This window comes from Macrobrachium nipponense, chromosome 32, assembly GCF_015104395.2.
Source record: "Macrobrachium nipponense isolate FS-2020 chromosome 32, ASM1510439v2, whole genome shotgun sequence".
In the NCBI taxonomy this organism is placed as follows: Eukaryota; Metazoa; Arthropoda; class Malacostraca; order Decapoda; family Palaemonidae; genus Macrobrachium; species Macrobrachium nipponense.
The window spans coordinates 50183609-50208367 of NC_061094.1; the positions used below are offsets into that span (position 1 = coordinate 50183609).

The window sequence follows — 24759 nt, forward strand, 5'->3', positions numbered from 1 at the left end:
CACAAATTTATTGTCTCCGCAGCATTCCCTCTCTCTCTCTCTCTCTCTCTCTCTCTCTCTCTCTCTCACTCACACACACACACACACACACACACATTTATAAAGGCGCAAATATCAGTTGACATCGACTTCATTTGGTCGTGGAAGTAAATTACATTCAAGGAAATGAATAGAAGATTGCATTGTGTATAAATGAACCTTTGAACGGAACAAAAAATCCTAAAAACATGAAGTTCACATAAATACGCAGTTTTCTTCTTGCAGAATGGCTCCTAGACGTCAGCCCAAGTCCTTGTACCAGCAGTGTGTAGGACACCTGTCGCATGTGTTGGATGTCCTATGCGGCAACATCTGCACAATCCTGACCACCCGCATTTGGCGACTGTGGCGGCCTATCTCGATGCCCACCTGCCCGGGGCTCTCCAAGCGGCTATTGGTCAGTGGCTAAACTTTGAAGGATTCTCTCTCTCTCTCTCTCTCTCTCTCTCTCTCTCTCTCTCACTGATTTCTGCCAGCAGGTTTGTAAATTTAAAAATGCGGTCGTCTTGTTCGAGTTTCAGTTATTTGTGGTTCGTATAAAACTAAAGGTGAATAAACTCTTAGTTCAACAGTGAGTGCTGATCTGGTGTTGAACACTTTCGTAAATAAGGCTCTGCGTGACACGATATTATTATTATTATTATTATTATTATTATTATTATTATTATTATTATTATTATTATTATTATTATTATTATTATTATTATTGTTAAAATAAAAACTAGGATAAACGTGCAGTCTGGAGTTCGTGTAAGGGTAATCATAATTTTCATACAATAACTCGTATAAATGTTTTTCTAGTACATTTATAACAACACTTCAGTTTGGAGAATGCTGATGTAAACAGCTGCATTTAATGAAAGCACGCGAGATTAAAAAAAGTGTTTTGTCATTATTTATTGAACGGTGCTCGCTTTCTTGTAGAAAATATTGGAAAAGGAAAGTTATAAAAAGCACGAAAATAATAATCTTTTATACAGTTTCTGAGAGCGTTTATCTTGCCATCCAAACCTTTTTTTCTGGGAAAGATGATTGTTTTTGTCGAATACATAAAGGACTTGGCACTGACGACCAAATCCCAAAAATACATGTACAAAAACAACTAATTTTTTACTATTTTTTTTTGACACATGTTTAATTTCTTCAAGAAAGCCAACGCCGTTCAAAAAATAATGGCAAAACACATAAATTTGTAATTAATCGACAATATAATCAAAGTTACGAGTACTTTCTAATGACAGCTGTCAGGTCCTATTGATTACGTTCATTTTTGTTTTTAGCTTGCTCACGATGAAATTCCAACAAGGGTTTTTTTTTATTAGTTATTTTTTTTCATTAAAGTAGTAGATAACTTTGAAATTTTGAGTTATCTCATATTGGTTCACATGATAGTCTAGTAAGTATGTATAATAGGAAACAGTTGATTTAATTAGTAACCCTAAAAATGGATGATTATGGGTTAAAGAATTTTCAAAATTTAGCGATTCTCGTCACGTCGAAACGTGTAGCATCTTTTTAAATACAATATTTACAATCGCGAGATGTATATTTCCGTAAAATTTGTCCGTATCTCTTCAGTAAAAAAAAAAAAAAAAAAAAAGGACCCGTTTGCGTTGTCATCATTGTTGAAGTCACGTTGTGGTCTCGCTTATTGTGAAGTGCAAACGGACAAGGTCACTTGCGGGTCGAATTCAACGACTTCTTAAATTCGCAAACTCATGCCCTAAAAACAATTATACATATGCCAAACTTAAAAAAAAAAACTCCCTATGAAGGGTTTTATTATTATGAAATTAGCTTCAAAGTCGCACTTAGATGTGTTTTCTTCTCCGATTCATGAATTGTTCTTCAGTAGTGCTGAGAAGGGATTTTTCAATATGGCAATAAAAGTGTTTGTCGTCTGTGTTAATGAAGAGTCTTGCTTTTTTTTCGTAGCTGCTATTGCCAGTCTCTCTCTCTCTCTCTCTCTCTCTCTCTCTCTCTCTCTCTCTCTCTCTCTCTCTCTCTCTCTCTCTCTCTCTCTCTCTGTATTTGCAAAATGCTACACTACACCATGTTCGAAGAAAACATTATATAATAAAAATGATATCAGAAATCAAACCATGATCAGGAAATTCTTTAAGGTTCTTCTTTCATGTATATAGAGAGTTTACAAAGAAATAGAAATGGTAAAAAGGAAAGCAACATCTAGTATAAGCACGGTGAAATAAAAAATAAATCTTTGAACGACAAATAGATGTAGGAAAGCAACATCTAGTATAAGCACGGTGAAATAAAAAATAAGTCTTTGAACGACAAATAAATGTATTATTATTTTCATAAACCGCATCCAGCGTTCTAATCTAGAAGCTGCAAATAATTGGATGAAAATATCCATGACCTATTTTAGATGGCATTTCTTCCTTAATCACCTGTTACTTTTATTCAAGTTAACACCTTCGAATTACACTTGTTTCTTTGTTACACGGTATCATAGATTCCACTATATATTTATTGAATAAAGTTACAGCTGTTATGCAAGCGTTTTTTCCTCTCTCTCTTGGTTATACAGGATTAAGATTCACTGCGTGAACTTTGGCATCCAGAACGCTACTCAATCCTCTGCTTTTTCTCCGATATTTACATGTATTTTTCTTAGACATCTTTCGTTGCTTATCTGCGGGATTTCTCCACTCTGTAAGAACCGTCTTCCATTTGCAAGCAGTTTACTGTCAAGCAAGGGTTGTAAGTCACTTATCCTTTCCCGTTTTCCGTCTCAACACAGGGAAAGGAACCCTTCAGACTTAACGGTAGATTCACCTCGTCCTTGACAGAGATTAGGTTAAGTAAATTTATTACAGTAGTAGATAAGCGAAAAGTTGATTGTTGTTGTTGTTGAAACTTCAGTTCAGTCGTTACGTCATCCAAGAGAGTGAGTATAAGAGGATGATCAGTTTTATCTTACTTAATTTGACCTTTAAATTTTCAAGTAGGTGAATATCTCAGACAGTTCTTTGTGAAAGCTCATATTGGGAAAGTGAAAAAGGAAAAAAGGATGACTGCATGCCTGGTACTGTTCGCTCGACTAATAATCCTAGGCAGTCAAGTCAATCGGAGTAGAGATAACATTGTGAAGAAAACGAAGAACATACCCAATTAATTTGGCATAATAATCTTCCTAACAAGTGAAAACCAAAGACAAGAAATTAGTATAGAAATCAGAGAATTATGATATGAATAGCTTTTTTTACAAAGAAAGTAAAGTGATGGACCACTTTTCCAGTAAAATTATGATTACAACAGCTTATTTTGAAGGTCTACCGAGTGATTTTTACTGAAATCAACAAAGAACACATGTTATAAGTGCTCGCTAAATCAAACTTCAGGTATTTTGAGTCTTGTAACAGTTTAGTTACATTCCATTTAATTTCTATAAATTACGTGAATCATTATTATAACTTTTATAATAATGTCTTTTATTAATCATGACGTTGAGTCATGAAATTCATGAGAGGAACAATAATTAGGAAGGTGGGAAATGATTACCCATTCAGAGCAAGGTTGGCGGAATTAACTCTCTCGATAATAATCCATGATTATATGCAAAATCATGAACTGCAAGCTTTGGAATATAATCAGTTGGTTTTCCTTAAGTACTTGTGGAATAATGAGACTCATTTTTTTATGTAATTTGACGGGCTGTTGATTCCTTAATCGATGAAGCTCCATCTGTCCCATCAGGGTAAGAAACTATAATTAATAAGTCATAATGTCACAAAGGTGTTCATTTCCCAAATTTAAGCAAGAACTTCTAAATTTTGACGGCAAATATAATTCTGATTTACATGTACTCAGATCACGGAACAATCCTGTTTACTGATGGAGATGAGTGTCGTTTATATACGCTATATGTCTTCTGTACACACACACACACACACACACACACGCACACACACACACCTATTTTTACCCAGAAGTTTGTTAAACCACTGACTTTCCAGTCAGACGGTATATTATATTTTTAATGAGTAATTTTATTTTTTATTTAAAATCAGATGTCTGTATCATAATTCAAAATGTAATTTATAAAAGAGAGATGGGAAATACGAGACCCAGCTAATGAAGGGCGATCTTTTCAGGTGAGAATCTGCTATCAAGCATCGAGAGGGTGCAGATGACCCCCTCCCCTGCACACCTGAGGCTTCTGCTGAGACTTCGCGTGAGGAGGATCACTGCCAGCGGCTCCGTCGTCCAGTCGGGGGTCCTCGAAAACGACGACGGGAGCCACCTGGAAAGTCTATCGCTCTTCTACAGCGGCTGCGGAGAAAGAGCCACGAGACTCTACAATTTCCTCGGCACTGCTACGAATCTCACCTACCTGAGCTGCACCGACTTCTGCAATAACCACATGATAGATATTGTGGCCAAGACGTGCGAGAGGCTCCACTGTATCGATCTCCGTGGGTGCTACGACGTGAATGACGATGGCGTCTTGCGTCTTTGCGGTTTGCAAGAGAGCCTCCGCGAAGTCATCGAGGTTCTGAGCAAAGGGGGAACTCTGCAGCCGGCGTGTCGCTGCGCTCGTTCCCTGAAGGAGATCAAGTTCACCATGACGAAAGTCACCGAGGCGGGAGTCGCTGTCATTTTACTCGTCATGACCAACATTGATATTCTTCGGGTTCCCGACATCAAGATGGAAAGAGTGTTCAACTTTTTGCAAACGCTCGACCACAAAAACGTTCAGTGTAATTTGAAGGAATTTCACTCGAGGGAGATCCTTGACGAATTCCAGTTAACCGTCCTTACGAGTCTCTGTCCAAATCTTGAATACATTCAGGTCTCTTTCATAGGAGGTTCGGAAATGGATCTCGCACGGCTGCAACAGCTTGCACGATTCCAAAAGTTAAAACGTGCTAAATTTGCAGACGTAAACTGCGACGCTCTCGTCTGGTTCTTACAGCAAGTTGGTCACAGGATGACTCATCTCTATCTTTACACGTACCATACTCGCTACTCTCAGCAGAAACTGAGCATTACCCGAAATCACTTGCAGTGCCTGGCACAATACTGCCCGAACCTGGAAAGCCTGTGTTTGGATGGGTACCTCCTCGGGGAGGATATCCCATATCATCTGGCCCCCGAGAATATTCAGTATTTCGAGGCTCTCCATACCCTTCAAATAGCTTCCATGAAATTATCAGAGGATGACCTGAAAGTGTTCCTGAATAAGTGCCACCACATGAGAATCCTCGAGTTGGTTTTGCAGAACCCTCACGTGTTGTACGACCGCTTAATCTGTGAGCTCTTGGACGCTGGAGTGTGGGAGAACTTGGTGAAAATCCGCGTGTTGAACTCCCCTCTCACCAGCAAAGTCATGACGCGCCTCGTCACTGAGTGTCCTCAGCTGCAGGAGGTCGGGTGTCTGTATACTTGGCTCGTTTCTAAGGAACAGGTGTCAGATTTCAAGAAGAGAATCAGAAATCAGAATTTTGACATTGAAATTTATTAAAGAGTCTCGTCGTTCTGTTTTGTTTTATGATTTTGGGTTCGTTTATTATATGAGAACCTTCACTTGGTATCATTTTGTAATTTCGAGTTGATAACCGTAATGTGCCTGAACCCAAAATTAAATGTGCCCTGTATAATGTTTATATTATTACAGTGTGAGTCTTGATCTTAATTTTACTTGATGCAAAGTTTAGTTGGATGAAATTCCACTGCGTCAAACTTTTGTCCTACTGAATCTACGTCTTACCACAGAAAAGCGAACGATGTTTGTATATATATATTTTTTGAGGGGCGACACAACCATCTCAGGAGGAGAAAGACGCCAGTGCCTCCAGTCCTTGCTAAATAGCCTTATCAAGCTAGTGACCTGATACTGCTTTAAATAGTATTGTATGTACTTAAATTTTGATGGGAAAAACATGATTTTGTAGTTTTAATATATACGCAGTATATATGCGTGTATTTTTGTACGTCTTGGCAGCTTCCTTTCTCTTGGGCAGTTGTATCCAGCACTGTGAACACCGAGCAATGTTGCAGATCCCTGCCAAGTTGTTTAACTTTGTGTTGAAGAAAAGCATTTAGTGGATGCAGGTGGTGGTAAACCTACTGTTGGATTTTTGGCAGCTGCACTTTCTCCGCTGCACTCAGTACCTACATATCTAGATAACCTTCCATTCGAAACGAAATGAAAAAGTGCCTTCTGTTTTATAAGGAGGGACATTATCTCCCGCTTGAAGTGTTGGGTTTGTGAGCATCTAGAAAACGGTTTCAAGCACAAAAAAAACCTTGTTCGAACATTGATTAATGCATGAGGCTTCTATTGTTTGGGTAAGGAGTTCAGGTGACTGTCCTGTGAATGCTTTTTCTTATTTTTGTTGCAAAGTAAAAAGAAAAAAAAGAGAATCACGATGACTGCAATGGAATCTAAGACGTTTTTGTGTGGATAAGCTCTTGGCCAAGAACAGCTATTTGAGAAATGTTGTACTTGAGAAAGAAAAATGTCCTTGGTTCAAAATATAAAGTTCCCTTTTGTATGTAGTGTAGTGTATTCTATGAAAGAAGTATATTTATTTTACTGGATTATAGATAAAGTCTCGAATCTTTATTTTTGAGTCTCAGCTATTATTGTACTTTCCTATTATATAGAAATCTGTATTCGTCCAATTCTGTATTGGCTTATAACTTTGCCAATTTGTAAAAAAAATATCAATTGTTTGTAAGTTTCAGCCTCTAAATAATGAAAATCATATTGAAGAAACTATTTTTTGAAGAAATGACATTAATGAAAATTTTGGGGGTGCATTGTACGTATGTTGTAAGTGGATGTTCTGAATGGCTACAATTTCACCACGACTAAACTTGGGACTTGTAATCTCTAACCGTAGATTTATTCATGTGATTGCAAACTTTAGATACTGATGCTCAATGTACCAGTGCAGGTGGTGAACGAAATGAACGGTGCTTCTCGCGTTCACGTCCTCCTGCACAACCAGTCTTTCACAACAGTTGTGAATTGTTATGTGAATAAATAGTTGATTTTTTTCATAGATTTTCCTGTGATTTCTTCAACCTTATGATGGCGGTAAAGATATAGCAAACGGCATAGGTGTTGTCAGGTTTTTGTTGCATGAATATTTTTGTTCAAACAAGTTAAACAGTTAGCAAATGAAACTTAGTTATTTATTGACATAAGGGGCTTAATTATTATTATTATTATTATTGTTGTTGTTGTTGTTGTTGTTGTTGTACATCAGGAATATCCTTAGTAAGAGAAAACCTCATTTCTTTATAAACGACAACTCTGCTAAACATCCAGTCAATTACAATTTTTGGGGTGCAATTTTCGTCTACTAATTTTTCATGTGGGATTTTATTTTCCAGTCCTATTGATTAGGAAAATTACATAGAGTTGGGAGTACGTGTCGAGAGAAATGTTCATTAGAGAAACTACATATAAAATCAGGAATTCAATGGAAAACGGAAAATATAGAAATACAAATGACATAAGGAATTCAAAGAAATCATAGACGAATTTGTATTTATAACTATGAAATAAATTTTGTCAGTTAACAAGGTGAATCACCACCTCATGCGGTGCACTGTAGGCATTACTTGAGGTTCTTTGCAGCGTACCTCCGGCCCCTAGCTGAAACCCCTTTCGTTCCTTTTTATTCTACTACCTCTCTTCATATTCTCTTTCTTCCATCTTTTAAATCTTTTGCTCTCAATTTCCCTTCCAACGCTGAACGACCTCATAGGTCCCAGCGCTTGGCCTTGGGCCAAAACACACTAATATTCCAAGTTGAATCACCACTACTATTTTCCAGATTCCTTGATCATTGGGGCTTAAGTAGTAGGAGAATTCTAAGACCTTTGCCAAATTCCTTTGAAAGTGAAAATAAGAATGGGTATCTTATTTCTGTTGCAAATATTTTATACCAGTTTTGTGTTTTTATTCAGTTTCAGAACTTAATATAGAAGGTTACGGGCAAAACAATTTAAAGGTGGACTGGAACTATATTAAAGGTTGTTTCGCACCTTGAGATATTAATATCATCACTGAAAAGGAAAGATTCATACAGAATCAGATCAATGATATGTTGGCTTTTAAATCAATATTTCACAGAAATGTACGTAAGGGAAAAATAGAAACAAGCAGGAGAACATAGGAAATAAATGTACATAGATTAAACAGCTAAAGAAATATTCAGATATAGGGGAATACCTTTTGATTGAACAGAAAAACAAATGTTTAAATATGAGAATAGCAAAATTAGTCAATGTTGCATGGCAACTGAAAAGCATTATAAAGAGGCTGACTAACATCAACTATTCAAGTAAAGAGGAATCTCTCTCTCTTTAATCAGTATCAAAATATAAATCAGACAAAGTATGAACTTGCTATAGGCACCCATGACGCCAGAGGAATTAAAGTGGGCTAGTTATCAAAATAATGCTAACCCAGTGAAAACAATACAGAGGATATATTTCCATCAACCGTCGACTGAGAAACAGATTCCCGACTATTGATTTAATTGTTTGTGCTTCTAAATGCTAATTGACATCCAGTCTACAGAACGCAAATTATATTTTGGGAATTAAGCTTTCAAGAAAGCTCCAAAATGGATAAAACTACCTTTTTTTCATGTATCCTTTTTTTCCCGAAAGGGACTTCATAACCATCTGCAAAGCGCCTCAGTGCCGTAGTTGGTTTGGTGTTTGCTTCTCACTTCGGTGGTCGCGGGTTCGGTTCTCGGCCATTCCATTGAGAAGTGAGAGATTTCTGGTGATAGAAGTTCACTCTCGATGTGGTTCGGAAGTCACGTAAAGCCGTTGGTCCCGTTGCTGAATAACCACTGGTTCCCTGCAACGCAAAAGAAACACCATACAAACAATAACCATCTGCAATTAAAACTTTTTTTTACCATAATCAAGACGATCCTGAGCGCAACTTACCTTACAAGGACTCTACAGAAAGGAGACAGATTTAGTATGCGACATTCATATTCTTACGTCCTTGATTCTAGTGCCAGATGGAGTGAAGGGTTTGGAACTTTGGAATTTGGAGTCAATTACGTACTTTTAGAACTTGTGACCTGTAACGAGGTACCATTGTGCAGTGCTTAATACAAGGTAAGTGTAGGTTAAAAACTCCGTAGTAAGAATCTCAAGATTGTTTTTTTTTTAATTAGGAATTTAATATTTTGGATCCCTGGTTAAATTTTAACGTTGACATATATTTGAGGTACAATGTAGAAATAATGACAGAAAATTTACTAGGCACACCATGTGTTCCACATTTGAATTCCTTGGACGCCACATCGAAATCTTACTGTAATCTTATAGTTTTTAATGGCTTTGCAGGATTTGGAAATGCCTTGTTTGAAATGGAATATGAAAGCCTAACTAATGCAGTAAGAACGATGATTGGCGCACTCGAGAACATAGTAATGCTATTGTTAAACTGAACTCCCGTGAATACTCTTGCCCAAGTGAAGTTTGGAAATTACTATAGCAATCTACCAAGTTTTCCTTAGTCAGAAAAGCGCATTAAATAAGCTTTTTTCCCTGTAGGCCTGTGAAATTGCTTGTAAACATAATTAACCGCTCATTGGTAATGGGTCGACCTATTTTTGTCAGCATTCACTTGTTCTCGCAGCTTTAGGGTTTGTTGCTAGTTAACATTTGTGTGGCTTGAGCTTCCGTAGTTTGGTAAAGTTTTGTCTGATTTTAGGGGAGCGGTGTGAATAGTAATCTTTGCTGTTCATAATGAAATTTTATTTTCACTGAATAATGCTTGATGAATGGGAAATGAAGAAAATCAATAGTTAAGACTTAAAGTAAAAAATAAAAAAATCAACCAAAGTTTAAAGCAACCAGTCTAATAAGGATTTAACCTGCAACACCGAACTTGTAGAGCTACCTTGGAAATTTATAAATGAAATTAGTTAACGTATGGTTGCGACGAAACATTAAGGCACATCAGGTACAACACAAATAGCATAACTGTGGGTACTTAGGATGATGGCTGACAGATGCAGTCAATTGTGAAAATTTTTCAGCTTACAGTGCCCGGTATTTTAAGTTTTATTAAATACGTTGGAAAACTTGAACCGAAGCCCCTCTTGATTTGAGACTGCCTTGACGAAGTTATGCATTTTCAGCTGACGGCTGAAAATGCATATCGGGCAATAGGGCTTTCGAACTTGGAGAAATATCTCCCAGTTCGAATCCAAAAGTCTCAATTTTCCTCTTACTTAAATTTGTTTCCACTCTTCTACTATCTTTTAACTCAGTTGCTCAACCTAGCTGTCCCCCCCGCCCCCCTCTTCACTAAAACCTTCTTACAGGCTGTGCAGTGGCTGGGCTTTTGCGCATTGGCTCTTTCTTGATCCAATATCTATTGGGGCAGAACTACCTATGGGGGACTTGCCTGTGGAATCCGGGGAGGTATAGTCTCTACGGTAGGACTCTCGGCATTCTTTCCGGTGTGCCCTCTATTGTAACATGAATGGGGATGATTGCATACTAGTTATGCCCTCAGTCCTATCAAGCGGGTTTTGCTTACACTTGAGCCACTCACGTTATGATAGAGCTATCCCTTCGGGGTAGGGTAGGGAGTGGACATATGGGAGTCAGTCTCTGCTGAGTGTCTTTGGTGAGAGAGGGGTTGGTGCGGGGGGCCTGGTTTTCTGCCTGATTTGCAGTAGGTTTTTCAAATTTCTGCTGAAGGATTAATGAATAACGACCCTATGATAAACTCCCCCGGACAATGCGACCTTCTGACACTACCCTCCTCTTCGACCTCTGGCACGGACAAGGACAATCCTATAGAAAATTCAATTGTACAGAAGACGACCCATGACAAGACCTTGAATGTGGCTATGGAAAGTTCTAGCAGTGGTGAGAGAATCCTTTATGTTGATTCTCTCTCCTCAGACTTAAATTGTTTTACTTTTATGGAAATGTTTGGAAGGTTTGGTGAAATTAAAGTCCTAAAGTATTGTGAAACTAAAGATTTTGCATTTTGGAGGGTTTGGATTGAGTTTACTACTCGTAAGAATGCCATGAATGCTTTCAAGTGCTCAACTAAGGAAAACTTCAAATGTATATTAATTCATAAAATACCCCAGAATATTGAAGTTGATTCCTTTTATCCAGCGAGAGTCAGTCAGGAAACTACAGATGGGAAACGTAAGGTGAGGACATCTTTACCTGCCAGGTGGCTAATTGTTTCAACAAAATCAGAATTTTGCAATCTTTTCCACTTCAGGAAACATTTGAGAACATTGGCAGGAACAAAGAGGTCAAACCACACTATAGTTTTAGTTATGCCAAGGGAGTGGTATTCAGTCAAGACCTATATGAACTGCCTGACGAGGAATTGCTGGAAATGTGTGATGATAAAGTGTGGAAGATTTTCAAGGTTCCAAGATCAAGAATGATTATTTTCACTTTTAATAATGATCAAGTTCCTGATTATGTTTATGTTGACAAGGAGAGATTTCGTGTTAGACCTTTTAAGCATAGACCACTTCAATGTTTCATATGTTTTGGATATGGTCACGCGGCAAAGGTATGTACTAGAAACCAGTTATGTGCTGCCTGCTCCTTACAAAAGCATGAAGGCGAATGTTCTACCCCAGTATTATGTGTAAATTGTAAGGGAAATCATAATGCAAGGCATAAGGAATGTAAGTCATTTAAAAAAGAAGTGTTAGCCATAGAGAAAGCTTATGCTGAACATCTAAGTATTAGCCAGGCAAAAAGACTTTTGTTCCCAAGACCTCGATATAGTGATGTAGTAAAAAGTGGAAAATCTAATATAAAAGATCAATCTAGAATACCAACTTCAAAGTCAAAGCTTCAGCTATCCCCCTTCTGAGCTCGAAGTACATTCAGCATCTCCGCCTTCATCCAAGATGGCCCCTTTGTCCCCTCCCGCTGGGCCTCGTCTGGGCTTCTGGGAGGTCTCTCGGGCTTCTGATGTAGAAGCCTCACAGGCAGCTTCGCTGCATAATCTGGGTATGTCCCAGAATGACACCTTGTTCAGTGCACCTCATAAGGCTCAGGTGCACGCTGCAGAGATGGTGCCTCTTAGAAATAAGAGACCCCATACTCCTTCATCATCTCCACCTATATCCCCACACCATAGTAGGGTTCCCAAAAGAGGAAATAGCAGGTCTCTTGAGGATCTGCCAAGTTCCTCTATGAAACAAAGACCAAGACCAAGCCTTTCCAGACCAGCCCAATCCAAGTAAAAAAAAAAAAAAAAAAATCTAATAGTAAATAATGGCTCTGTCAGTGGAACATACGAGGTTTCCATTCAAACAGAGAACAGGTCCGGGTCCTTTTCAAGGAGCATAATTTAGCTGCCCTTTGTTTGCAAGAGACCAAACTAGGTAATGTGTCTCCTAACTGTGGACAGAACTTTATTTTTCACAGATCTCCACCACCTGTAGGTGAACGTGCTCATGGTGGTACATGTATTATTGTGGCCAAGTCATTACCACAAAAAGTTATCAAATTAAACTCGATACTGCAAGCTTGTGCAACACAGATTTTCATCAACAAATGGGTCACTCTGTGCTCTCTTTATCTAGAACCTGGCCTAGAAACTCGATTGGTGGACAGAGCTGGTAATCCAAGACAATTAGAGGTTGAAGATTTGCAATCACTTTTAGACCAACTACCTCAGCCTTTCATTCTGATGGGGGATTTCAATGCAAAACATACTTTGTGGGGGGAAGGTAGGTGTGATCACCGTGGTCTTATAATTGAAAGATTAATAGATTGCAATGATGTAGTTTTAATGAACGACGGTTTTCCTACAAGGTTTGATGTAGCCCATAACTCCAGTTCAGCAATTGATCTTACAATATGTTCGTCGTCATTACGATTAGACTATAAGTGGTCAGTGGATGAATATCTCTATGGGAGCGACCACTATCCCATCCATCTTAAGTATGTACAAAATACACCCTCCCCATCTTTACCCAAATGGAAGATAAAGGAGGCAGATTGGCAGCTGTATGAAAAATCTACCAAAGTCAATCGTAAGGCCAATGAATTTCCTTGCCCCTCAGCTGCCTACGAATATCTTGCTAGTATAATGATTGGAGGGGCAATGATGTCAATTCCTAAAACATCAGGGAAACACCGTCGTCCACTGGTACCTTGGTGGAATAATAAATGTGCCTTGAGTAGGAAAATTGCAAGAGCCAGTTACAAGCGATATCGAAGGCTTGGTTAATAGAATGATATACAAGAAAAACCTCGCCAAACAAAAGCAAGTTTTTAAAGAAGCAAATAGGGAGTCCTTCGTTAGGGGTACATATCAGAATTAAAGTATAACTCGCCACTTTCTCTGGTTTGGGATAGAATCCGTAAATTACTAGGGAAATTTTCCCCTTCTCCTTTACCTATTTTGAAAATCAACCTGGTAGTTATATCGGATGCAAGAGAGGTGGCAGAGGCCTTTGCTCGGCACTTTTCAAGCATTTCAAGCCCCAGTCACTACTCCCCTGAATTTCGCAATATTAGAAACATGACTATAGTTAATCCGCCTGTTTGCTCAAATTCTGAGGCATATGACCTTCCATTTAGTATTGTCGAATTCGAATATGCCTTATCTTTGTCCTCTCCAACATCACCTGGAGAAGATGATATTATTTATGCAATGATTTCTCACTTACCTCTGGAGTCAAAAAAATTCTTTGTCGATGTTTTAAACGAATTCTGGTGCTCAGGGACTTCATACAAGTTGTAGAAAAACTTTTATAGTTCCTTTTTTGAAACCGGGAAAGGACCCTAGTCATCCCAAAAGTTATAGGCCTATTGCTCTTACCAGCTGTGTCTTCAAGATTTACGAACGAATGGTGAATTTTCGTCTGATATGGTTACTAGAAACAAAGAACCTGTTGTCGAAGAGGCAATTTGGCTTCCGCAAGAATAGAAGTACTTTGGATCCCTTATTATGTCTCACACATGAGATTCAGAATGCTTTTGCAGTCCAAAATCAAACAATTGCAGTGTTCTTTGACTTGGAAAAAGCATTTGATACTACTTGGAGGGCTGGTATTTTAATGCAGCTGGTTGAATGGCGTATTGGTGGCAATATGTTTAATTTTGCCAAAGACTTCCTGTCTGACCGGTACCTTAAAGTTAGAATTGGCTCTACCTTCTCATCAGAGTATCTTCAGGAAGAAGGCATTCCACAAGGGAGTGTGCTTAGTCCAACCTTTTTTAATATTGCCATTAATGGTTTACTTTAACATCTCCCTGTTGGAGTAACTGGTCCAGCATTCGCGGATGATATTGTTGTTGTCTGTAGTAGAGCTACTGCAGTTGAAGCTTGTACTAAAATTCAGTTTGCAATTAATGCTGCTACTACCTGGGCTAAGAGTAAAGGTTTCAAATTTTCTGCAGAAAAAACTAAAGCTATACGTTTTTGCAGAACACGAAGAAGGGAAGAGATTCCAACCTTATTTTTAGAAGGTTCTATCTTGCTGTATGAAGATAGTCAAATATTTAGGAATTATTTTTGACAAAAAATTGACTTTTGCTGAACATATAAATGAGACTGCAGTAAATGTTAAACAGCGGTGCAATATTCTTAAAGTTGTTAGTAACCTGAATTTTGGAGCCGACCGTACTACTTTATTAAGAATTTATCAGGCACTATGTTTGAGTAAGATTGATTATGGATCTCAGGTTTATGGCTCGGCACGTAAGACCTTGTTAGGCAAGCTGGATGTAGTACACAAAATGGCATTGCGTATTTGTACAGGTGCTTTTAAAACTTCTCCTGTTGAGAGCCTTTATGTAGACTCTGGTTTTCTTCCTCTCTTCATTCGGAGGGAGGAACAGGGTCTCCGATATTTGTCAAGAGCACTAACCTCTCAATTTAATCCAAATTTTAAGTACATAAAACATCCTGTTGACAGAGCACCAACTAGACCTACATTGCCTAAGCCCTTTGAAGTTAGATTAAACATCAGTGTGAGAGAAGTAGGCCTTATTCCTCCACTGGTTATGGAAACTATATTTTCTAAATCCCCTCCTTGGTGTAGGCCTCCCTTAGATATTTGCCAAGTTAGAGACAACAAAAAGATTAGTTCAAGTGTTCAGCTTAAAAGTAGCTTCTTGGCCCATGTTTCTGAGCATAGTAACTCGATTGCTGTATATACAGATGGATCAAAATCAGCAAATGGAGTTGGATGTTCTGTCATCGTCGGTGAGAGAACAATTAAAAAAAGCCTCCCTATTAAATTTTCAATTTTTGATGCAGAGATTTATGCTATTTTTAGCGTTTTGAAATTTATTTTTAGTACAGGTAGCACTGGGGACTCGTATATAATTTATTGTGATTCCCAGAGTTCCCTAGCTGCACTCCAGAAGTTGATGCCATCTAATCAACTCGTCCAAGAGGTGCAAGATTGGCTGGTCCTCCTGCATTCTCGAAAACGCATCGGTGTGAAGTTTTGTTGGGTTCCCTCGCATGTGGGAATTCGTGGTAACGAGCTGGCTGATACAGCCGCTAAGCAGGCAGCTTCCTCCCGGGCTTCCCACTCTGTGAGGGTTCCCTGTGAAGATTTTAAACTTTTTATTAAATCATTTTGTAGGACTAAGTGGCAGAATCACTGGTCCAACTTGAATAGTAATTTGTAATTTAAAGCTGAAATCGATCAGACCTTCTGTTCATCCCTGGTCCTCTTCTGTTGGGATGGATAGAAGATCTAGTTTAGTTTTAACGCGCCTGCGTATAGGGCATACGTTTTTAACTCACCGGTATCTTTTAACTAGTGGAGCAGAGAGGCAGGTTCCTCAATGCTCCAATTGTAATGTTGGCATTACAGTGAGGCATATATTTGATGACTGTCCTCTTTATTTTAATCATAGACGTCGGTTTGGTTTCACCAACAAACCTTTGTCAGATATTTTAGGAGAGGGTGCCCCCGCAGAAGAGATTTTTAAATTTCTTAAGGAAATCCATTTGTTTTATGATATTTAATTGAGTATTTTAATAATAAGTTTATTTTAATAATTTGGATTAATTATGTGTACCTTTTTTAGTAAATATATCCTGTTGATAAATATGCTCCGGCACGTGGCAAATGGCCACAAATTTTATAAATTCAATTCAATTGAACCGAAGCAAATTTAAACTTAACAGGTGGTTTTTCTAAAGTAAACATTGTGAAATTTGTCGAATCTTGAAGTTCCAATTAACTTGCAACGTTTTTTGGCCTGTTAATGTGCTATTCAGCATAAATAACAGAGGCTTTAAATTTATATTATGAAATTGTGCTAACATCTCACGAAAGTTTGTTTAATATTTAAGATTTCAAATTTGTCTAAAGTTTTGCTACGTAAGTTTGCAGTTTGTGTATTTGAACGTCAAGCTTCAGGCTTTTAAGTGCGTCATTTTAAGTAATATGTTTCATGATCTCATAAATCTTAATCTAATCAGTTCAAAAGGATGGTCTAATCGGTTGCCTCAGTGCCACAGCTTTTAATTTGCACTGTATTTGGCCCCTGTTTTTAATTGGTTTTAGCCGTGCTAATAGGTTTTTTTTTAAGATTACCTGATTTATGGCCAAAACGTCTTGGCAGTATTTTTTTTCCATCAAACTATCCTTAATATTTTACGCTGGTCGTTTCCCGTGATTGTTCTTATGTTTTTCTAATTGGTATAACGAACATTTTGTAATTGATAACATATATAATGCCAGTTGTAGTTCCTGGATTCTTCTGTCACAATGGTGGTGATTATTTACTCGTACTAAATGGCTGTGATTGATTAGCCTCGGACTAAATGGCGATGATTAATTAGTCGGGCTAAATGGCGGAGATGAATTAGTCTCGGGCTAAATGGCGGAGATGAAATAGTCTCGGCTAAATGGCGGAGATGAATTAGTCTCGGACTAAATGGCGCTGGTTTATAAACATTAGGAGACATTGGATAACAAACTTGAAAAGCTAAGAAATTAGGTACTCTGAATTTGGTACTTTAGTATAAAAAAACAAGTATTTTCAAAGTAAATTCAACGTTCCTTTTATTCCCATATACAGACGAGATGGACGTGGCAGCGGTAGATATTTTCTATTAGATTTACTCTTAAATGTCATTTAGTTAATTATCAGAATTTTTATGCTGGGTTTGTACAATTAGATTGCTACCTGCACTGGTAACATTATTTACCACGTTACCTTCAAAATTGATTGAATGCTTTTTAGATAGTGTGGATCTGAGCCCTTTGTTTTGAAGACTGTTAACTTTACCTTTATTCCACTCGGTGACTTAATGACTTAAAATTTCCTTGTTTCTAGCCCATGCAGTTTTGGTTATGCTGACTGACATTAGGTGATACTAACTACTTAGATATTTTTTTTCTTATCCCTTATTTTTGTTAACTTTTCTTATCATTGTAAGCGATTTCCTTTAAATAGTTAAAAGACAATTATTCTACAGAAGATTTTCATTTCTAAGGCAAGGATGAAGTTTATCCCCCCCAGAAAACTAGGAGGGGAGTAATATGTTCATTATTGAAGCGTTAGATCTGCCTACTTTGAGATTTAGAGCCTTTGTCCCTGTGTTTTCCCGTTAGAACTTTTTTCCTGTGCATTTGACAAAGATATTGCTTAGCCATAGTATATTTTACATCCCTACCTAATTTTCGGCAGCATTCATTATTACTCCTATTTGAAAAGGTATATTCATAAGAGTAAAATAAAGCAGCCGAAGCCACTGGCGGAACACTATAATAGTTTATGGGTTCAAAGTTATACGTGACGTAAGCATATAACGTCCCTACTCTTCCCACAAGGTGATGACTACAAACTGCTGTCTCTGATATTCTGAATGAATATTCGCACCTTGTCAAGGCTTCAAGGATGGCGGCTATGATAAGTCATTGTCCCAGTGCTTGGCTTGAAGTCTATATTTTATGTATAATCCAGTCTAATCCTATGCAATTGTCTGTTATAATGATTCACCGTCATATTAGGAATAATATCAAAGGAGTTACGACGACTGCCAAAATTTTCTTTATGTTAAATAATTTTTAATTATATAATTTTTCAATGGAGAAAGTGATAAAGTAATCTCGGATTACTTGTGGAAACCCTTTTCTTCAAGGATTCTTCTTCTAACTACTACTACTACCTACACTACTACTACTACTCTACTACTACTACTACTACTACTACTACTACTAAGTGTAAACTAGGAGTATTGGTTGCATATCCTTGATGCCAGACATTCCTGAGTTTGCTGGCTTTATCTAAAAGTAGTCTGTGTTACTCTTATAATTACCAGAATATTGCAACTTTCGTAATACAGAATATAGTAAAAAATTAATCAGGGATGTAAGATATCCTGTGACAGTGTAACCTTTGTCATGTGTACGTTGATAAAATTTTATTCCTGAAAAACACCTGGTACATCGGCAGTGAATCTCATAGTAGTAAAGAATTAGTGTTAAGTCTGAGAAAAGGCGAAAGCAGGAAGGGAATTATAAATCATAAAAGCAGAGGGAACAACTCGTTGAACCGTTCTGAGACAGCTACTATAGGGGCTGGGCTGGGCGTCAAATGTATTTCTCAGTGTTTAGTACTAGCCCCTGTTGGTTAATTACAGTCAACCCCCCAAAAATAACGGTAAATTCATAATAAATAACCCAAATACTATAGGAAACTGTAATTTCCAAAGAAATGCCTGGCGGAGATCTACCCTGTACTTTATTCATGCCCCTAATTCCTTGGCTTGGTTTTTACTGAACCATGAATTCCGTGTAGATTTGTTTGATTTTAGAAGTTAATGAAACTGTTGCATTATTGGGCTAGTTTGACCCTCAAATATTGGCTTGTTACCCTGATCCACGTTGTTTGTAAAATTAAATTTATATAAAATTGTGGTGCATGAAGACTACCACCTGTTTACCAATGCCTACATCACATTCCTCATAGTATTTCCATTACTCTTTGCTCGGGTTCGTACTACCTCGGGTTATGGGTTTTAATAATTTATTCGTCTAATCAGAAATTCATGTTCAATGTAGATCTTATCATCTGAGATTTGACCGAATTTCTTTATTTTATAAAATATCACATCGGTGTGTGGATGTCTTTCAAGATGGCATGAAACTTCTGAGCGAAGATTGAGCATCAGAATTTTTTCTCAGTTTCCATAATGTCCGTTTTTAATGGTATTTAGATTGGCATTCTCTGAACACAAGGTTTTTAAAATGAGGCTAAACTGAATTGGTTAGGAAAACGGCTTATATAGTAGCCAGTTAAGAAAACGGGTTTGGGAACAAAGTTTAACTGCCCTAAAATCTGCCCGCTCTACCTTTCAAGACCATTTTTTTTCCCTTTTCTATAGCCATAAATTGTCAGCTGTTATACTGCCTTCAATCTAATTTTCTCCAAGTTTATTTTTGGAAGAAGTCTTGGAAACTTCATCTGGCCATGTTACTACACATTTTTCTTCTGTGAACTGGTAGACACTTTTCGCTTGTTAAGGTATCAAATTTCTTACGAGAGCTTATACCCGAAGCCAGACGGTCACTAAGGGCAAAGTTACCCGCATATTGTTAATTCATGGATACCAATGACGTTACTTAATTTTGCAGGCGTTTGCGACCAGTCTTTTGTTGCAAGAGGAGCGTAATGGATCGGGCCACATGCTGTATCCGGCTGTATCCAAGGCTGGTAGGACTTCTAGAAGCTGAAATCGACGGAGTGCAGAATTTGTCAAGAGTTGAAGGTAATTGTCAACTTACCATATATTAATTGTCCCTTCTATATGCAATATTCTGGTACTGCCCAAATACCCTATTATAAAGAAAAGGAAAAAAAATTGGGGGTGGGGGTGGGCGTTGGGGGTGAAGTTGTTCATGAACTGGTAAAAGAAAATCATATAACTAATGGTAACTTTGTTATCTACGTAATTGTTAACCTTGCAGTAATGGGCTTTTGATAGAATGAAAATAGGAAAAATTGAAGTTTGAACTTAGTTGATTGTATCAGATGGCTTTAGTTATATCGAAATACTATTTTACTTGCTTACAAAGCTATAGGAACTTCTGTATTAGAGTAAAAGAGGGTTCCTGAAATAGGTCGTAGAGTAAGTGATCTGACCGAAATAAAGTATGCCAGGTGTATCTATATACCAAGGGACCAAATGAAATTTAAGAGCAATCTCATAATCTACTGCTCCGAGTAATTAGTTAAATCTTATTACTCGACCTAGGTTGGTCAGTACGCGATATATAAACCACGGGTAGTCCCATGCGCTGATCCGGTGTATTTTTGTATAACCGAACCGACCATAATCTGTGACCTTTCTCTCAAACCGATCGAAGCGAGAAGTTACTGATATAAACATGGGGATAATTAATTGCCTTTGTTACCCTTTGAAATGGGATTTACTAAATATCCTTCAGTAAATTTAAGGGGCGAATACGATTTTGGACATGAAGTATTGTAGTTCATGTGAATAACGATATTGGAGAAATCGAATAGGCAAGATGTTGCACAATTCGGTTTTTTGTATGAAACTTAGTGACAGGATCCTGGAAACTGATGTCATGTGATTTTTTTCCCACTTTTTTTTTTTTTTCCCTGCTTGTCCTTGTGTGTTTTTGGGACCTCGTTGTAAAGTTTCAAGTATTTTTTTTTTGTAAAGTTGTCCGTTGGCGCGAGTCCGCCTTTAGTTCGTGTATTTTGTTAAATTTACAGAGTTTAATTTTGAGATACAAATGGGTTTCACATTGTGTGACAAAGGCAATTATCCATTTGTTTACATCAGTCAATTGTCGCTTCACAAGATCACATGAGCAAATGAGTCCCTAAACTCGTCACTATTATCGTGGGTCTGTTATTGTAACAGAACCTACGAAGTTTGTGGGTCTAAGTCTTGGAAATTAAATTCTTAGTCTTACAGTGCTCTCCTTATTTTTATCCCTTAAACTAGTGAAACTTTGACCCTTATGTTTTTGGGGAACATAATTAAAGGCATTTTTTTTTCTAGCTATCTTCCGTACCTATGACAACCAGTTAATTACATAAAGGCTGATTATTGGAGACTAAAATTTCAGTAATGATTATGAAGACCAGCAGTTTTGTTTGAAGTAAGCAATTTCTTAAAGGCTGTTAGGTGTACTGTCTAGAAAAATATTACAATAATAAAAGTAGGGGGTTATTTTTCTTATCTCTTGTGGTGTTGTGCTTAGTTTTTGAATCTTTAAAAGTTGGCTGAAAAATCTGGCTCATTTTCCAATGATCGTTTTTTATTTTGTGCTTGTTTATCCAAGTATATGGTGCATCAAGAATATCTTGATCATGCGTTCTGTCATTGATATTATTAACATGTGATCATGCATATTAATAAGTTTGCAATTTAGTTTTCTTTGAATATTCATTAGTTTTATCTTAAGTCATCCAGCTTGCACTGGTTAGCACCCTTTTAAGTACTGACCCCATTTAGTGCTGCTGAATTTTAGCTAACTAGAGATCAGTGGTGTTGTAAACTACCTTTGGTGAATACCAGCATTATGAAAAGTTTCTCCAAACTGGTTAATCTTCTGCGATTTTTTTTAAAGAAATAGTCCAAAAGAGAAACATAGGCTGCTTTGCCCGGTTAAAATAACTATAGTTATCCTTCGAAATTAATATTAACATTTTCGTACATTCAGTGTTCTAAAAGAAAATGACAGAAATAGAATATGGATAGCTAAAATATAAGTTAAAACAAACTTAAACTTAATACTATATTGCTTTGCCCCTCAAATATTGGCTTGTTACCCTGATCCACATTAGCTTTGTCAAATCAACTAAATTTATATGAAATTGTGGTGCTTGAAAACTACCACCTGTTTACCAATGCCTAGGCTAAATCACATTCCTCTTGGTATTTCCATTACTCCATGCACGGATTCGCACTACCTCGGTTTATGGATTTTCATCTTGGTTTTATTCGTCTAATCAAAAATTTATGGTCAATGTAGATTATATCATCTAAGATTTTACCAAATTTCTTACAAAATACTACATCGGTGTGTGGATGCCTTTCAAGATGGCATGTAACTTGTGAGCGAAAATTGAGCATCAGGTTTTTTTCTCAATGGTTCCATAATGTCCGTTTTTAATGGTATTTAGATTGATATTCTGTGAAGTTTTTGAAATGAGGCTAACCTAAATTGGTTATGAAAATGGCTTGTGTGGTAGCCAGTCAAGAAAACAGGTTTGGGAAAAATGTTAAACTGCCTTAAAATCTGCCCGCTCTACCTTTCAAGACAATTTTTTTCTCCTTTTCTATAGCCATAAATTGTCAACTTTATACTGCCTTCAATCTAATTTTCTCCAAGTTTATTTTTGGAGGAAGTCTTGAAAACTTCGTCTGGCTATGTTACTACACATTTTTCTTCTGTGAAGCGGTGGACACTTTTCGCTTATTAAGATATCAAATTTCTAACGAAAGCTTATACCCGAAGCCAGATGGTCACTAAGGGCAAAGTTAACCGCATATTGTGAATTCATGAATATCAATGACGTAGTTAATTTTGCAGGCGTTTGCGACCAGTCTTTTGTTGCAAGAGGAGTGTAATGGATTGGGTCCCATGCTTTTACCAAGGCTGGTAGGACTTCTAGAAGCTGAAATCGACGGACGGCAGAATTTGTCGTGTTGAAGGTAATAGTCAACTTACCATGTATTAAGTGTCCTTTCTATATACCATATTCTTGTAGGATATATGCATAAATCTGGTACTGCCCAAGTATCCTACTAAAAAGAAAAGAAAAAAAATATTTTTGGAGGGCTAGTTTTAGTCATGAACTGTTGAGAGAAAATCATTAGACTAATGGTAATTTATCTACGTAATTTAACCTTGCAGTAATGGGCTTTTGATAGAATGAAAATAGGAAAAACTGAAATACAAGACACTTCTGTATTAGAATAAGAGAAGGTTCCTGAAATAGGACGTAGAGTAAGTGAGCTGACCGAAATAAAGTATCCCAGGTATTTCTATGTACCAGGGGACCAAATGAAATTATTTAAGAGCAATCGCAATTACTGCGCGGAGTAATTAGTTGAACCTTTGTAACCCGACCTAGATAGGTCGGTACGCGATATAGGAACCCATGTGCAGGTCCGGTGTATTTTTGTATAACCGTACCGACCATAATCTGAGACTTCGCCCAAACCGACAAGTTACTGGTGTAAACCGAGGTATAATTAATTGCCCCTTTCAACCTTGGAAATGCGATTTATTAAATATCCTTCCGTAAATTTAAGGGGTGAATACGATTTTAGACATATAAAAGATTTTAGTTCATGTGAATATCAATATTGGAGAAATCGAATAGTCGAGATGTTGCATAATTGAGGTTTTTGTGCGAAACTTTGTGACAGGATCCTGGAGTCTGATGTCGATGGGATTTTTTTCCACTTATTTTTTTTTTCCCTGCTCGTCCTTGTGTGTTTTTGGGACCTCATCGTAAATTTTAAAGTATTTCCATTTGTAAAGTTGTCGGTTGGCGCGAGGCCGCCTTTCAGTTCCTGTATTTTAAATATATATTGTTTAATTGTGATAAAATTGGGTTTCACATTGTGTGACAAAGGTAATTATCCCTTTTACATCAGTCAATTGTCGCTTCGACCGGTTTGGGTGCCTTCACATAATTACATGTGCAAACCAGTCCCAAAACTCGTTGCTAGTGTGGCACTACCTTGCCATTATTATATCGTGGGTTGGTAATTGTAACAGAACCTACGAAGTTTGTGGGTCTCGAGTCTCTTGGGAATAAAATTCTTAGGCTTACAGTGCTCTTCCTAATTTTATCCCTTAAACTAAAACTTTGACCTCTAATGTTTGTGGTGAAACTAATTGAAGGCATTTTTTTCCAGATTCCCAGAGAACTTCTGTACCTATGGCAACCTGTTAATTACATCAAGGCTGATTATTGGCGACACTAAAATTTCAGCAATTATGAACACCCGCAGTTTTGTTTGAAGTAAACAATTTCTTAAAGCCGGTTAGGTGCACTATCTAGCAAAATATTACAATAACAAAAGTAGCGGGTTATTTTTCTTATCCCTTGTGGTGTTGGGCTTAGTTTGAATCTTAAAAAGTTGGCTGGAAAATCTGGCTCATTTTCCATAGATCGCTTTCTATTTTGTGCTTGTTTATTCAAGTATATGGTGCCTCAAAAATATCTTGATATGCGTGTCTGCCATTGCTTCCTTTTATTAACATGTGATCATGCATATTGATAAGTTTGTAATTTAGTTTTCTTTGAATATTCATTAGTTTTATATTAAGTCATCCAGCTTGCACTGGTTAGCACCCTTTTAAGTACTGACCCCATTTAGTGCTGCTGAATTTTAAATCTACAAATCAGTGGTGTTATAAATTACCTTTGGTTAATACTAAAATTATGAAAAGTTTCTCCAAACTGGTTAATCTTCTGCGATTTTTTTTTTTAAGAAATAGTCCAAAAGAGAACCATAGGCTGCTTTGCCCGGTTAAAATAAATAGTTATCCTTCAAAATTAATATTAACATTTTCTTACATTGTTTTAAAAGAAAATGACTAATATAAAATGGGTAACTAAGATATTTGTCAAAACGTTCACTTGCTACTATTGCTTTACAACAGTAACAATTACTACAAATACCACCATTTATTACTACAGCTGTAAGTATGCTTTCACCTGTTACTACAACTCATT

General features: G+C 37.2%; 1 long non-coding RNA gene and 1 pseudogene across 1 annotated transcript; both read left to right on the forward strand.

The window, feature by feature from the left end:
- Positions 1-250: 250 nt before the first annotated feature.
- On the forward strand, positions 251-7073 carry LOC135207504 (uncharacterized; annotated as a pseudogene).
- Positions 7074-8983: 1910 nt separating this feature from the next.
- LOC135207156 (uncharacterized) lies at positions 8984-24105 on the forward strand. Its single transcript, XR_010312900.1, has 3 exons — positions 8984-9159; positions 19662-19795; positions 23936-24105. It is a non-coding gene; the product is annotated as an uncharacterized LOC135207156 (long non-coding RNA).
- The last annotated feature ends 654 nt before the right edge of the window (positions 24106-24759 follow it).